The 16307-nt window shown below is 35.8% G+C and overlaps 1 protein-coding gene across 10 annotated transcripts in view; it reads left to right on the top strand.

Annotated features, from left to right (window-relative positions):
- The window catches only part of GOLGB1 (golgin B1), a 104466-nt gene that overhangs the window by 5972 nt on the left and 82187 nt on the right, over nucleotides 1-16307 (top strand). The window contains exon 1 of one of the 10 annotated variants that reach the window (XM_057503141.1): nucleotides 6766-6931. The exons of the other annotated variants lie outside the window; for them this stretch is intronic. The gene's annotated coding sequence lies outside the window, so the exon portion shown is untranslated. Of the gene's footprint in view, nucleotides 1-6765; nucleotides 6932-16307 lie in introns of those variants that run through there. 10 annotated transcript variants of the gene reach the window in all.

Raw genomic sequence — 16307 nt, 5'->3', positions numbered from 1 at the left:
TATATAATGTCTGGTTTTTGCTCTTTTTGATTGCCATTGGCTGTTGATGCTTAATGTCTCCATTCATTAATTCATTAGGAATTGCAAAATACTAGATATTCCAATTCTACCATTTTGTTTTCATTTCTTAGTTGGAATAATTTGTTTTTAATTTTGTTATCATTAATCTACAATTACATGAAGAACATTATGTTTACTAGGCTGCCCCCTTCACCAATTCCTCCCCGCACACCCCATTACAGTCACTGTCCATCAGCATAAGTAAGATGCTGTAGAATCACTACTTGTCTTCTCTGTGTTGAACAGCCCTCCCTATGCCCCCCCAACATTATACATGCTAATCGTAATGCCCCCTTTCTTTTCCCCGCCCTTATCCCTCCCTTCCCACCCATCCTCCCCAGTCCCTTTCCCTTTGGTAACTGTTAGTCCATTCTTGGGTCCTGTGATTCTGCTGCTGTTTTGTTCCTTCAGTTTTTCTTTGTTCTTATGCTCCACATATGAGTGAAATCATTTGGTACTTGTCTTTCTCCACCTGGCTTATTTCACTGAGCATAATACCCTCTAGCTCCATCCATGTTGTTGCAAATGGTAGGACTTGTTTTCTTCTTATGGTTGAATAATATTCCATTGTGTATATGTACCACATCTTGTTTATCCATTCATCTACTGATGGACAATTAGGTTGCTTCCATTTCTTGGCTGGAATAATTTTATAAGGAAGTGCATCCCCTTATCTACTATTTGCTTCCTGAATGGTAAAGTTCAGATAGAAAAGGCAAGATAAGTCCTGTACTTACCTAGCTTTCTAGATAGATAGTTCAGATAATGGCTAGTTTATTATTATTATTATTATTATTATGAATTTGTGGCTTTAAATATTTTTGGTGGGTTTCAATCCATTGCAATTCATGTTCTTATTAGAAAGTCACTTGTCCCTTTAGCTTGGGCTCCTAGGTCCTTTTGACATGACCAGTCTTTGGTAACTCCTGCTATTTTATATGTCAGGAAGTTTCAGGTTTATTTTGTACATTTCCTATGTCAGAATTGGAATCAGCCATTTCTCTAAGAAGCCTTCCTATTCAAGAAAAAAAATTTTTAATGGGAAGTGGTATTTCAAGGCCAGTCTAGGCACTAGAGAAGTTCATTGGTTCTCAGTTTATCATTGCTTTTGAGCCTTTACAGTGAACAGAGCTAGAAAAATATATGTACTAAGGTAAAATACTTTGTAAGTATATATTGCTATTTCCAATTCAAATTCAATGTTTTTTTTGTTTAAGTATTTATAATTTATTTTATACAATTTTTTATTAAGGTATTATTGATATACATTCTTATGAAGGTTTCACATGAATAACAATGTGGTTACTATATTCACCCATTACTTAGTCCTCCCCCATACCTCCTTGCAGTTATTGTCCATCAGTGTAGTAAGATGCCACAGACTCACTACTTGTCTTCTCTGTGCTACACTGTCTTCCTCATGATCCCCCCCCACATCATGTGTACTAGTCAGGATACCCCTCAATCCCCTTCTCCCTCCTTCCATACCCACCCTCCCCCACCCTCCTCTTTGGTAACCACTAGTCCCTTCTTGGAGTTTGTGAGTCTACTGCTGTTTTTTCCTTCAGTTATGCTTCACTGTTATACTTCACAAATGGGGGAAATCATTTGGTACTTGTCTTTCTCTGCCTGGCTTATTTCACTGAGCATAATACCCTCTAGCTCCATCCATGTTGTTGCAAATGGTAGGATTTGTTTTTTTCTTATGGCTGAATAGTATTCCATTGTGTATATGTACCATATCTTCTTTATCCATTCATCTACTGATGGACACTTAGGATGCTTTCATATCTTGGCTATTGTAAATAGTGCTGCAGTAAACATAGGGTTGCCTATGTCTTTTTGAATCTGAAAACTTGTATTCTTTAGATAAATTCCTAGGACTGGAATTCCCAGGTCAAATGATATTTCTATTTTTAGTTTTTTGAGGAACCTCCATATTGCCTTCCACAATGGGTGAACTAGCTTACATTCCCACCAGCAGTGTAGGAGAGTTCCCTGTTATGCGCATCCTCACGAGCATTTGTTGTTCTTAGTCTTTTTATACTGGCCATCCTAACTGGTGTGAGGTGATATCTCATTGTGGTTTTTATTTGCATTTCCCTGATAATTAGGGATGTGGAGCATCTTTTCATGTGCCTGTTGGCCATCTGAATTTCTTCTTTGGAGAATTGTCTATTCATATCCTCTGCTCATTTTCTAATTCGGTTATTTGCTTTTTGGTTGTTGGGGCGTGTGAGTTCTTTATATATTTTTGATGTTAACCCCTTGCCAGATCAGTCATTTACAAATATATTCTCCCATACTGTAGGATGCCTTTTTGTTCTGCTTAAGGTGTCCTTTGCTGTACAGAAGCTGTTTAGTTTAACGTAGTCCCATGTGTTCATTTTTGCTTTTGTTTCCCTTGCCTGAGGAGATGCGTTCAGGAAGAGGTTGCTCATGTTTATTTTCAGGAGATTTTTGCCTGTGTTTTTTTCTAAGAATTTTATGGTTTCATGACATTCAGGTCTTTGATACATTTTGAGTTTACTTTTGTTTATGGGCTTGGACAGTAAGCCAGTTCATTCTCTTGCATGTAGCTGTCCAGTCTTGCCAACACCAGTTGTTGAAGAGGCTGTCATTTTCCCATTGTATGTCCATGTCTCCTTTATCATATATTAATTGACCATATATGCTTGGGTTTGTATCTGGGCTCTCTAGTCTGTTCCATTGGTCTATGCGTCTGTTCTTGTGCCAGTACTAAATTTTCTTGATTGCTGAGGCTTTGTAGTAGAGCTTGAAGTCAGAGAGCATAATCCTCCCAGCTTTATTCTTCCTTCTCAGGATTGCTTTGGCTATTCTGGGTCTTTTGTGGTTCCATATGAAATTTAGAACTATTTGTTCTAGTTTGTTGAGAATGCTGTTAGTGTGTTGATAGGGCTTGCATTGAATGTGTAGATTGTTTTAGGCAGGATGGCCATTTTAACAATGTAATTCTTCCTATCCATGAGCACAGGATGTATTTCCATTTATTGGTATCTTCTTTAATTTCTCTTATGAGTGTCTTGTAGTTTTCAGGGTACAGGTCTTTCACTTACTTGGTTAGGTTTATTCCTAGGTATTTTATTCTTTTTGATGCAGTTGTGAATGGAATTGTTTTCCTGATTTCTCTCTCTGCTAGTTCATTGTTAGTGTATAGGAATGCAACAGATTTCTGTATTAATTTTGTATCCTGAAAAATTGCTGAATTCAGATATTAGTTCCAGTAGTTTTGGAGTGAATTCTTTAGTGTTTTTTATGTACAATATCATGTCATCTGCAAACAGTGACAGTTTGACTTCTTCCTTACCAATCTGGATGCATTTTATTTCTTTGTGTTGTCTGATTGCTGTGGCTAGGACCTCCAGTACTATGTTGAATAAAAGCAGGGAGAGTGGGCATCCTTGTCTTGTTCCCAGTCTTAGAGAAAAAACTTTCAGCTTCTCACTGTTAAGTATTATGTTGGCTGTGAGTTTGTCATATATGGCCTTTATTATGTTGAGGTACTTGCCCTCTATACCCATTTTGTTGAGAGTTTTTATCATGAATGAATATTTTATTTTGCCGAATGCTTTTTCAGCATCTATGGACAAAGACTGGTAATGTCAAAAGGACCTAGGAGCCCAAGCTAAAGGAACAAGTGACTTTCTAATAAGAACATGAATTGCAATGGATTGAAACCCACCAAAAATATTTAAAGCCACAAATTCATAATAATAATAATAATAAACTAGCCATGTGGTTTTTGTCCTTCTTTTTGTTTATGTGGTGGATGATGATGATGGATTTTCGAATGTTGTGCCATCCTTGCATCCCTGGAATAAATCCAACTTGATCATGATGGATGATCTTTTTAATGTATTTTTGAATTCTCTTTGCTAAAATTTTGAGTGTTTTTGCATCTATGTTCATCCGGGATATTGGTCTGTAATTTTCTTTTTTTGTGGTGTCTTTACCTGGTTTTGGTATTAGAGTGATGTTGGCCTCATAGAATGAATTTGGAAGTATTCCTTCCTCTTCTACTTTGTTGAAAACTTTAAGGAGGATGGGTATTAGGTCTTCACTAAATGTTTGATAAAATTCAGCGGTGAAGCCATCTGTTCTAGGCAGTTTGTTCTTAGGTAGTTTTTTGATTACCTATTCAGTTTTGTTGCTGGTAATTGTTCTGATCAGATTTTCTGTTTCTTCCTGGTTCAGTCTTGAAGGTTTTATTTTTCTAGAATGTTGTCCATTTTTTCTAGATTATCCAATTTGTTAGCATATATAATTTTTCATCATATTCTCTCATAATTCTTTGTATTTCTGTGATGTCCCTTGTGATTTTTCCTTTATCATTTCTGATTCTGTTTATGTGTCCAGGCACTCTTTTTTTCTTGATAAATCTTGCTAGAGGTTTATCTATTTTGTTTATTTTCTGAAAGAACCAGCTCTTGCTTTCATTGATTCATTCTATTTTTTTTATTCTTCTCAATTTTTTTTGTTTCTGCTCTAATCTTTATTATGTCCCTCCTCCTACTGACTTTGGGTCTCATTTGTTGTTCTTTTTCTAGTTTCAGTAATTGTAAGTTTAGACTGCTTATATGGGATTGTTCTTCTTTCCTGAGGTGGGCCTGTATTGCAATATACTTCCCTCATAGCACAGCCTTCGCTGTGTCCCACAGATTTTACAGTGTTGAATTATTGTTGTCATTTGTCTCCATATATTGCTTGATCTCTGTTTTTATTTGGCCATTGATCCATTGGTTATTTTGGAGTATGTTGTTAAGCCTCCATGTATTTGTGGGCTTTTTCATTTTCTTTGTGTAATTTATTTCTAGTTTCATACCTTTGTGGTCTGAGAAGCTGGTTGGTACAATTTTAATCTTTTTGAATTTACTGAAGCTCTTTTTGTGGCCTAGTATATGATCTAATTTTGAAAATGTTCCATGTGTACTTGAGAAGAATGTTTATCCTGCTGCTTTTGAGTGGAGTGTTCTGTAGATGTCCGTTGTTCAGTGCCTCTGTTTCCTTACTTATTTTCTGTCTGGTTGATCTGTCCTTTGGAGTGAGTGGTGGGTTGAAGTCTCTTAAAATGAATGTGTTTCATTCTATTTCCCCTTTTAATTCAGTTAGTATTTGTTTCACATATGTAGGTGCTCCTGTGTTGGGTCCATAGATATTTATAATATTACATCCTCTTGTTGGATTGACCCCTTTCTCATTATGTAATGTCCTTCTTTGTCTCGTGACTTTTCTTTGTTTTGAAGTCTATTTTGTATGATACAAGTACTGCAACTCCTGCTTTTTTCTCCCTATTAGTTGCATGAAATATTTTTTTCCATCCCTTTACTTTTAGTCTGTGTATGCCTTTGGGTTTGAAGTGAGTCCCTTGTAGGCAGCATATACACGGGTCTTGTTTTTTTTATGCATTCAGTAACTCTGTGTCTTTTGATTGATGCATTCAGTCCATTTACATTTAGGGTGATTATCGATACGTATGTACTTATTGCCATTGCAGGCTTTAGATTTGTGGTTACCAAAAGTTCAAGGGTAACTTCCTTACTATCTAAGAGTCTAACTTATCTCACTTAGTATGCTGTTATAAATACAATCTAAAGATTTTTTTTTTTCATTATTTTTCTTCTTCCTCCATTCTTTACATATTGGGTATCATATTATGTACTCTTTGTCCGCCCTTTGACTGACTTTGTGGGTAACTGGTTTGATTTTGCATCTGCTTAGTAATTAATTCTACTTTCTTTACTGTGGCTTTATTTCCTCTGGTGACAGCTATTTAGTCTTAGGAACACTTCCATCTATAGCAGTCCCTCCAAAATATACTGTAGAGATTTTTTGTGGGAGGTAAATTCTCTCAGTTTTTGCTTATCTGGGAACTGTGTAATCCCTCCTTCAAATTTAAATGGTAATCTTTCCAAGTAGAGTATTCTTAGTTTGAGGCCCTTCTGCTTCATTGCATTAAATATATCATGCCACTACCTTCTGGCCTCTAAGGTTTCTGTTGAGAAATCTGATGATAGCCTGATGGGTTTTCCTTTGTTGGTTATCTTTTTTCTCTCTTTGGCTGCACTTAATAGTTGGTCCTTATCCTTGATCTTTGCCATTTTAATTGTTATATGTCTTGGTGTTGTCTTCCTTGGGTCCCTTGTGTTGGGAGGTCTGTGCACCTCCATGTCCTGAGAGACTTGTGTCCTTCTCCAGATTGAGGAAGTTTTCAAGTTTTCAGCAATTACCTCCTCTAAGACACTCTCTATCCATTTTTCTCTCTCTTGTTCTTCTGGTACCCCTATAATGTGAATATTGTTCCTTTCAGATTGTTTGCATGGTTCACTCAACATTCTTTCATTCCTACAGATCCTTTTTTCTCTCTGTGCCTCAGCTTCTTTGTATTCCACTTCTCTAATTTCTATTCCATTAACCATCTCCTCCACTGTATCTAATCTGCTTTTAAATCCCTCCATTGTATGTTTCACTTCTGATACTGTATTCCATTATGATTGACTGTTCATCTGAAATTCTTCCCTGAGTTTTTGAATATTTTTCTGTACCTCCATGAGCATGTTTATGATTTTTATTTTGAAATCTCTTTCAGGAAGATTGATGAGTCCAGTTTTACTTGATCCTTTTTCTGGTGTTTGTGGATTTTTGTTTTAACCAGGTTCCTTTGACGTTTCATATTGTATGTGGAATCCTCTAGTGCTTAGAAGCTCTATTCCCTGGAGCTGCTCAGCCCCTGGAATGATGTCGGGCACCGCATAGGAGTGGTACTAATGCCTGGGTGGAGGAAAGAGCTGTTTCCTGCTTCTCGGCTGGTATTCCTATCCACATCCAGAACCAGTGGGCCAAGCACACAAGTGTAAGCCTCTCTGCTTTGTGTTTGTAGCTGCCATAGGGGGGATTCCCTCTGTCTGGTTGACACCAGGGCTGTGGCTGCTGGTTTGCGGGCCAAGTGCTACAGGCTCGCTGGAAGGAAGGCGCAGCAGGCTGTGTATCACGGTGGGGGGCCTTGGAGCTGCTTAGCCAGCCAGGGGGATGGAGCGCCTGAAGCTCCTGAAAGTTCTCAACCTGCTGGGCAGTGTGTGCCTTGAAAATTTTGTCCACCTGCCCTTTCTCGTGAGCAGTAAGCTCTGTGCAATCCTTGCCCTTTAGCAGCTCTCTCGTTGTTAGGAAGTCTCTCAGACTGCCTGCCTTTCTTTTGTCACAGAGCAGCTGGATGTGGATCCATTTGCCAAACGTGGCTGGAATCTTGTTCTCTCCAGGTGCTCTGCCTGTCTTAGCTCTCCAGCTGCTCTAATTTTCAGAGCACCATGCAATGTAGGTTCATACTCCCAGAGCAGATCTCCAGGGCTCCGTGTTCAGCAGTCCTAGGCCTCCACTCCCTCCTGGCTCCATTTCTCTTCCTTCGGCTGGTGAGCTGGGGTTGGAAGGGCTTGGTTCCTGCTGGATCATGGCTTTGGTATGTTACCCTGTTCCGTGAGGTCTGTTCTTTTCTCCAGGTATATGCAGTCTGGTGCAGCCTTCTTGCCTGCCTTTCAGGATTAGTTGTACTAATTATATTTTCATATTATATGTGGTTTTGGGAGGAGGCGTCTGTCTCACCTCTCACGCCACCATCTTTAATCCATTAAGTCTCAAATTCAGTAAGTTTTTATTTGGGAGTTCTTAATTTCTTCTGTATTATATCTGTGTCTCCTTTTTTCATAGAATTACTATGCCCACAATTAGTATTTACTTTAATTCCACTTGACAAATACAGTAGTCAAGGAATAACAAAACTGATTAAACCATCACAAATTATGGTTATTGAAAACAATTTTTAAAGTTTTTTTTTTGTATATGCTATTCACATCTCCCCAATTTTTTGTGTGTTAACCCTATATTTTGTCAGAGTATATAATCATTAAACACTATGCTCTCTCCTTTCTTAGTTCTCCAAGTAACTGTATATTTAATGCTTACCTCCCGTCCTCATGATGATGTTTCTTTAGTCATTTTGATTGCCTCAGGCTTTCTTTCTAATACATACCTTAGGAAGGGCTCATGGGAAAATATTTCATGAATTTTCTTCCACATTTGTAACATTCTGTCTCTGCTCTTTATATCTGAAGGTCATTTTTTGCAGAAAATAAAATCCTTGGCTCACATTTTCTTTTCCTTGAATATCTCAAATCTGTAACTCTAATTTTTTTCTGGCAAAAGCATTGCTGTTGAAAGTCTTGTAATAGTCTCATTTTCTTTATCTTGGAAGTTACACGATCTTTTGGCTTAAATGTCAAAGGATTATTTTTAAGTCCATGAATTTTGCTAGAATGTCTTGTTGGTAGTTCTACGTTGATATCCTCAGGTACATGGTGGGCTCTTTTAATATGTAACTTCAGATTTAAAAAAACATCAGTTAAGTGTTCTTGGATTTTGATGTTTTTGTTTGTTTTCTACCTTTGCTTTGTTTTTTTTCAGGGAATCCTATTATTTGCATTGCTTATCTTTCATCTGTATTATTTTCTCTTAATTCCTTTTTTTTACTACTTGTTTCTTATAAAAGTTTTAAATAAACAAATGACTGGGAATAATTTTAGATTTACTATTGAAAACTTGTACAGTTAGTTCAGAGTTCAGTATACTCCTCACCCAGTATTCCCTAATGTTAGCATGTTACATTAGCAAAGTTCATTTGTCAAAACTAAAAACCAATATATTGATTAATTACTATTAACTAAACACCATTTGTTGTTCGAATTTTACTAGTTTCTCCATCAATGTCTTTTTTTCTTTTCCAAGGTCAAATAATAGGATAACACATTGCATTTAGTTCATTTAATTCTTTTTTTAAAATTGAGGTAATTGTAGAGTCATATGCTGTTGTAATAATACAGAGATCCCTTGTACACTTTGTTTGGTTTTTCTCAGTGGTCTCATTTTGTAAAACTTGTGTCATATCACAGCCAGGATACTGACATAATACACCCTCCAGTTGTATTTGTGTGTGTGTGTGCGTGTGTGTGTGAAAGTTCTGCATAATTTATTGCCTTTGTAGGTTTCTGTATCTACTACCACAGTTAATATATTGAACAGTTCCAACATTTCCAATTTCAGCCACCTCCCATACTTCTTCCTCCAACCTTTCTCCAAGCACTGGCAACCACTAATCTGTCCTCCATTTTCAAAACTTTGTCAATTCAAAAATACAGAGTTATATAGTTTTTAACTTATGGAATTGGCTTTTTTCATTCAGCATAATTCTCTGCATATTCATCCTAATTGTTGGGTGTATCAACAGTTTGTTCCTTTTTATTTCTGTGTAGTATTCCACAGTATGTATGTACAATAGTTTAACTATTTACTTGCTGAAGAACATCTTTGATTCCACTTTTGGGCTCTTAGAACTGAAGCTGCTGTGAACATTCATGTACAAGTTCCTGTGTGAATTTAAGTTTTCATTTTTGTGAGCTAAATGCATAGGAGTGAAATTGCTGCATCATAACATAGTTGCAGTTTAATTCATGGCTAATTACTTTTTGATTTTTATAGTTATCCTTCATTTCAACTTTCTTTTTTATCTTTTTTTTTTTTTTTGGTATCATTAATATACAATCACAAGAGCAACATTGTGGTTACTAGACTCCCCCCCATTATCAAGTCCCCACCACATACCCCATTACAGTCACTGTCCATCAGCATAGTAAGATGCTATAGAGTCACTACTTGTCTTCTCTTTTATACTGCCTTTCCCATGCCCCCCCACCATGCTATGTGTGCCAATCCTTTTTTATCTTAAGTCATGATTTGTTAATGATTATTCATTTTCCTGTTCCTTTAGTTAAATTTTCCTTTCTAAAATGATTTTTAAAAAATTTTAAGTTATTTCTGAGTTCCCACTTTATTTCTGGGTTTTCTGTTTTTTGGGGAGTGTGGGGGAAGGATTGATAAATTTGTTTATTTTAATTCATTTAAAGTCAAAGAAAACATATGTGTGTGCACAGCAAAGTTTGTATCATAGAAAATGGTGAGAGTACCAAAGTTTAGTTTTTCTTTTGTAAAAGTATGTCACCTCATACCAGTTAGAATGGCTGCTATCCAGAAGACAAGAAATAGCAAGTGTTGTTGAGGATGTGGAGAAATGGGAATCCTCTTACACTGTTGATAGGAATGTAAATTGGCACAACCATTGTGGAAAGCAGTATGGAGGGTCCTCAAAAAGCTAAAAATAGAAATACCATACAACCCAGTAATTCCACTTCTAGGAATTGACTCAAAGAAAACAAAATACTTGATTTGAAAAGTTGTATGCACCCCTATGTTTGTTGCCACATTACTTCCAAGTTATGGAAGTAACCAAAGTGTCTGTCAATAGATGAATGGGTAAAGATGTGGTACATATACACAATGGAATATTATTTACCTATAAAAAGAAATCCTGCCATTTGCAACAACATGGATGGGTCTAGATGGTATTATGCTTAATGAAATAAGCCAGGTGAAGAAAGACAAATACCATCTGATTTCACTTAGTTGTGGAATATAAAAACAAAACAAAACAGAAGGAACAAAACAGCAGTAGACTCAGACACTGAGAAGTAACAGGTGGTTACCATGGGGGAGGGATTGGGGTGGTGGGTGAGGGAGATAAAGGGGCACAAAAATTCTCCATTATAAGTTGACTATGGGGATAGTAGTACAGCATGGAGAACGTAATCAATGATTCTGTAACATCTTTCTATGTTGACAGATAGTAACCGCACTAGTTGAGGTGAGGATTTAATAATATGAGTAACTGTTGAACTACTGTGTTGTATATTTAAAACCAATTTTGGGATGAATGTCAAGGACACTTTTATTAAAAATTTTTTTAAAGTATATATACATATCTTTTTGATATACCTACTGTTTGTGTTCTGCTGACTGTTCAGTGCTTTTACATATAGCAATTAATTATTAGCCATTAATTGCTGTTGAGAAGGTGGTAATACTGGAAGTAGATATTATCATTGTTATTAACTTTATTAAGGCATAATTGACAAATTAAAAATGTACATATTTAAAGTGTATAACAATGTTTTGATATATGTATATGTTGTTAAATGGTTACCACAATAAACTAATATATCTGTTATCTCACATAGTTGCCTTTTTTGGTGGTGAGAACATTTAAGATTTACTTTCTTAGTAAACTTCAAGTGTATAGTACAGTATTATTAACTATAGTCACCATGCTGTACATTAGACCTCCAGAATGTATTCATTCTGCATGGCTAAAACTTTGTAAACTTTGATAAACATCTCCTCATTTCCTCTACCCTCTGGCTCCTGGCAACTGCTGTTCTACTCTCTGCTTCTGTGAGTTTGATTTTTTTTAGATTCCATACCTAAGTAAGGTCGTCCAGTATTTGTCTTTCTGTACCTGGCTTATTTCACCTAGTATAATGTCCTCCAAGTTCATCCATGTTGTTGCAAAAGACAGGATTTACTCCTTTTTTAGGGTGAATAATATTCCATTTTGTATGTATACACTTTTTAAGGGTGAATAATATTCCATTCTGTATGTATATGTTCTCTTTAGCCATTTGTCTGTCAGTGAACACATAGGTTGATTCTGTATTTTAGCTATTGTGAATAATGCTACAGCAAACATGGGAATGCAGGTATCTCTTTAAGATACTGATTTCATTTCCTTTGGTCATACACTCAATGTGGAATTGCTTAATTATATGGCAGTTCTATTTTTAGTTTTTAAAAGAACCTCCATATTGCTGAAGTTGAATTTGGTTTGCTAGTTTTTGTTGAGGATTTTTGCATCTGTGTTCCTCAGGGATAGTGGCCTATAATTTTCTTTTCTTGTAGTGTCCTTGTCTAGATTCAGTATCAGGGTATTGCTGGCTTTATAAAATGAATTTGTAAGTGTTCCCTCTTCAGTTTTTCGGAAGAATTTGAGAAAGATTGGCATGAATTCTACTTTAAATGTTTGATAGAATTCACCAGTGAAGCCATCAAATCCTGGGTATTTCTTTGTTTAGATGTTTTAGTTTACTGATCCAATCTCCTTACTTGTTATTGGCCTGTTCAGATTTTCTGTTTCTTCATGATTCAGTCTTGGTAAGTTGTATATTTCTAGAAATGTATCCATTTCTTCCAGGTTATCCAATTTATTGCTGTATGATTTTTTATCATAGTCTCTAATGATGCTTTGCATTTCTGTGTTATCATTTTTAATGCTGCTTCTTTCACTTATAATTTTTTTTATTTGGATCTTCTCCCTTTTTTTCTTAGTCTAGCTAAAAATTTGTCTATTTATCTTTTCAAAGCACCAGTTAGTTTCATTGAAAAACTTAGATTCACTAATCTTTTCTGTTGCTTTTCTAGTTGTCATTTCATTTATTTCTGCTCTGATCTTGATTAATTCCTTCCTTTGCTAACTTGTAGCAAAATTTGTTCTTTTTCTGGTTCCTTGAGATGTCAAGTTAGGCTGTTTATTTGAGATCTCTCTTTTCTCTTAATAAAGGAGTTTATCATTGTAAACTTCTCTCTTAGAACTATTTTGCTGCAGCCCATAAGTTTTGGTATGTCATATTTCCATTTGTCTCAAGATCATTTTTTATTTCCTTTTTTATTTCTTCTTTGACTCATTGGTTGTTCAGGAGTGTGTTGCTTAATTTCCACATATTTTTGAATTTTCCAGTTTTCCTCTTGTTATTGATTTCTAGTTTCATACTATTGTAGTCTGAAGTGATACCCATTATTATTTCAATCTTAAACTTATCAAGATTTAGTTTGTGGCCCAACATGTGATCTATTCTGGAGAATGTTCCATGTGTGCTTAAAATAATGTGTATTCTGCTTCTGTTGGATGCAATGTTCTGTATATGCCTATTAGGCCCATTTCATCTAAAGTGTAGTTCAAGTCCATAGGCTTTTCTGTCAAGATGATCTATCCATTTTTGAAAATAGAGAATTGAAGTCCCGTAATATTATTGTATTGCTATTTCTCCCTTAAGTCTGTTAAAATTTGCTTAATATATTTAGGTGCTCTGATGTTGGGTACATATGTATTTATAAGTGTTATATCTTTTGATGAATTGACCCCTCGTCATTGCAAGACTTACTTTTGCGAGTTTTTGATTCAAAGTCTATTTTATCTAAGTCTGGCTTCCATTGCTTTCTTTTGTTTACCACTTGTATGGAATATCTTTTCCATCCTTTCACTTCACTTTCAGCCTTCGTGTATCTGTAGATCTAAAATGAGTTTCATGTAGGCAGCATTTAGTTAGATCTGTGTTTTTGATCCATTCAGCCACTGTTTGTCTTTTGATTGGAGAATTTAATCTATTTACATTTAAAGTAATTATTGAAAGATAAGGACTCTGTTAGTTAACTTTTGTTAATAGTTTTCTGACTATTTTGTGTTCCTTTGATCTTCTTTGGCCATCTTCCTGGATTTTTCAATTTCTGCTCTATATTTTTTATATCTTATATCATTTTTAATGTCTTTGAGTTCTTTTAGTAGATTTAGTAGAATCTAGTTCTAAATTGTTTTTGAGCATGTCTCTTTGATGTGCTTCCACTTCCTGTATGGATATTATTCTGCTCTTTTTCTTATAATAACTTTATATGGAAATTGTGTTACTTTTCAGGTTTTTTTTTTATTGAAGTATCATTGATAAACAATCTTATGTTGATTTCAAATGTACAACACAGTGTTCAACAGTTACCCACATTATCAAATCCTTACACCCTCTAGTGCAGTTACTGTCTATCAGTGTAGAAAGATGTTACAGAATCATTGACTGTATTCTCTGTGCTGTACTACCATCCCCATGACCAACTTAAATTGTGGTATATTGTGATTGCAATATATTGTAAATTATTTACCCCCTTTATCCCCCTCCCCCGACCTGCCCCAGCCACTCCCCCATGGTAACCACTAGTCACTTCTCAATGTGTATGAGTTTGCTGCTGTTTTGTTTCCTCTGTTTTGCTTTGTTTTTATATTCCACAATTAAGTGAACTCAGATGGTATTTGTCTTTGTCTACCAGACATTTCATTGAGCATAATACCCTCTAGATCCATCCATGTTGTTGCAAATGGCAGGATCAGGTGCTTATTTTTATATTAATTTAATGTTGCTGAACTTTTAGAAGGAGATTTATTTTTAATAGTTTTTTTTAACTTCACAGAGCTCCTTCTTACTTTGTTTTGCAATATTTTTCAAATACATGGCAGCTAGATTTCTGAAATTTCTTCTTTTCCTACCATCCCCTCTCACTCTATCTGAATCTTCCCTTGGTTTCTCTTGACTATGTCTTAATGAAATTTTATTCTGCTTTCAATGGATTCTCCTTAGTGGACAGAGCCCTGGTTCTTCAGTTTTGAGAGTTCATAGGGCCTAGATTACCTCATACATTTCAGACCCTACAGGCTCCTTGCACTTAACCAGCTGTTGGAGTGGTAAGTGCACTTCACCTCCCTCTTTCAGCTGCTGTTCTCTAATCAGCTTGAAATATTTTCTGGTGAATACCTACAGGCTCTTTTGTAGTTCACTTGGTATCAGTTCTGTCACACTCTTACAGTTTCCGTAGGGGAGCAGTGTTTTACCTCTACTCTTAGGGTTTTCGTCTGGGCCTGAGAATTCAATTTATAAAAGATGAAGTAATATGAAAAGCATAAAGATTTACTTAATAAAAGTTTTATGTGACATAAGAGCCCTCATAAGGGAATGAGGACCCAAAAAAACAGTTGAGAGTGGAACACTTACATATTGAGATTGGGCAAAGAGAAGTCACTTGTGAAAATGAGACAAGCAAGGGAGTGGTTAATTATGGAGAAGTGACTAGGAAGGTAAGGATTAGTTTACAAGGCTTGTACAGCTTTCTCTTGGCCTCAGCTCCCTTCCCTGAAGATAAGAATGTTACTTTCCTTCTAATATTGGGAGGACATCTTCCATGCAGAGGCTTCATCTCTTATTTTCAAGAGGAAAAAGGGGAAATCAGAGCACCCTTCTTCTACATGCTGTTTTTCAAGTGTTAAAATAATCCTTTGGTCAAAGTGGCCTATTTTGAAGTGGCACATTTTGCCACCCTGCACTTCCCTCTTCTTCCTCCATGTGGACAACAGTGACACACTCGGTGGACATTGACCTATTGGTTTGTCTATATCCACATGTTTATTTTGGAATTTGTGGGAAACTTTAATACAGGCTCTTTTTTTGTAAAGGCTATATTTAGGTTTTTAAAATTTTGTTTTCTGGTTGCTTTGCCTGTTTTACATGGGAATTCAGGAAGATCCATCATCTCTGCTGTCTGCTACTAACATTTTCTCAGAGTCTCATTCATCAGTTGGTTTTTTTTTTGCTTGTTCTCAGTGTAGTCTGAAAAATCTGAAGATAAAGTGATTTTGTTTGATAAGTTAGGTTCTATTATAATTTTTTTTTGCTAAGTGCAAATCTCTTTGCCTAATAAAGACTCTTTAGTTATGGTGTTTATTTCCTTCATAAATAGTTACTATAGAAAATTCAATCTCTAGAGTTGAAAAGAAAGTTTAGTCTGTGTACTGGTGTTTGTTTTTTATTTTTAAACTGACTAGTTATGAGTCTCAGAGTTTGGATTAGTGGTTAATACATAGCCCTGTGTTCTTACATGTGACCCTATGTTGCCCTTCTAGATGTGGTTCTCTTTTTCCTTTCCTTTCACACTTGTTTTCTAAATGCTATATTCTACATAGGTTATCCAAGACAACTTGTTCTAGAGACAAAGGTCTCACCACTCCTTCCGTAATTAAGGACCGTGGCTACCCTAAATATGAGTACTGCTCTGAGTAGAAAAAAACTTTAGCAGAGACCAGTTTTATTCAAGTGCTTCTCTTGTGTAAGAGCTTTTGTATTTCTCCCTGCTGAGGGTTTTAAAGACCAAATTACATTTTATCGTAAAACATAATTTGGCATAATCAGTTATACTAGTGCTGTGCACAGTCCAGTTCTGTTTTGATTTTTCCTATCAAAGCATTAATATTCTCACTTTTAAGGAGTTTATGGACTGGCAGTTGACACCAATCTGAATATATAAATAAGTAAGGTGTGTGAGTATGTGTGTATTTAGGTTGTCTGTTTCTTCTCACGTGAGTTTTGGTAGATTGTATCTTTTAAGGAATTGGCCCACTTCATGTGCATTGATGAATTTATGGGTACAGAGTTATCTGAAGTGTTATTTTAATGTATGTCAGATCAGTAGTGATATCTTCTATT

Source organism: Manis pentadactyla, chromosome 1 (genome assembly GCF_030020395.1).
Source record: "Manis pentadactyla isolate mManPen7 chromosome 1, mManPen7.hap1, whole genome shotgun sequence".
Classification (NCBI taxonomy): domain Eukaryota; kingdom Metazoa; phylum Chordata; class Mammalia; order Pholidota; family Manidae; genus Manis; species Manis pentadactyla.
This window is presented reverse-complemented; position numbering and strand designations above follow the sequence as displayed.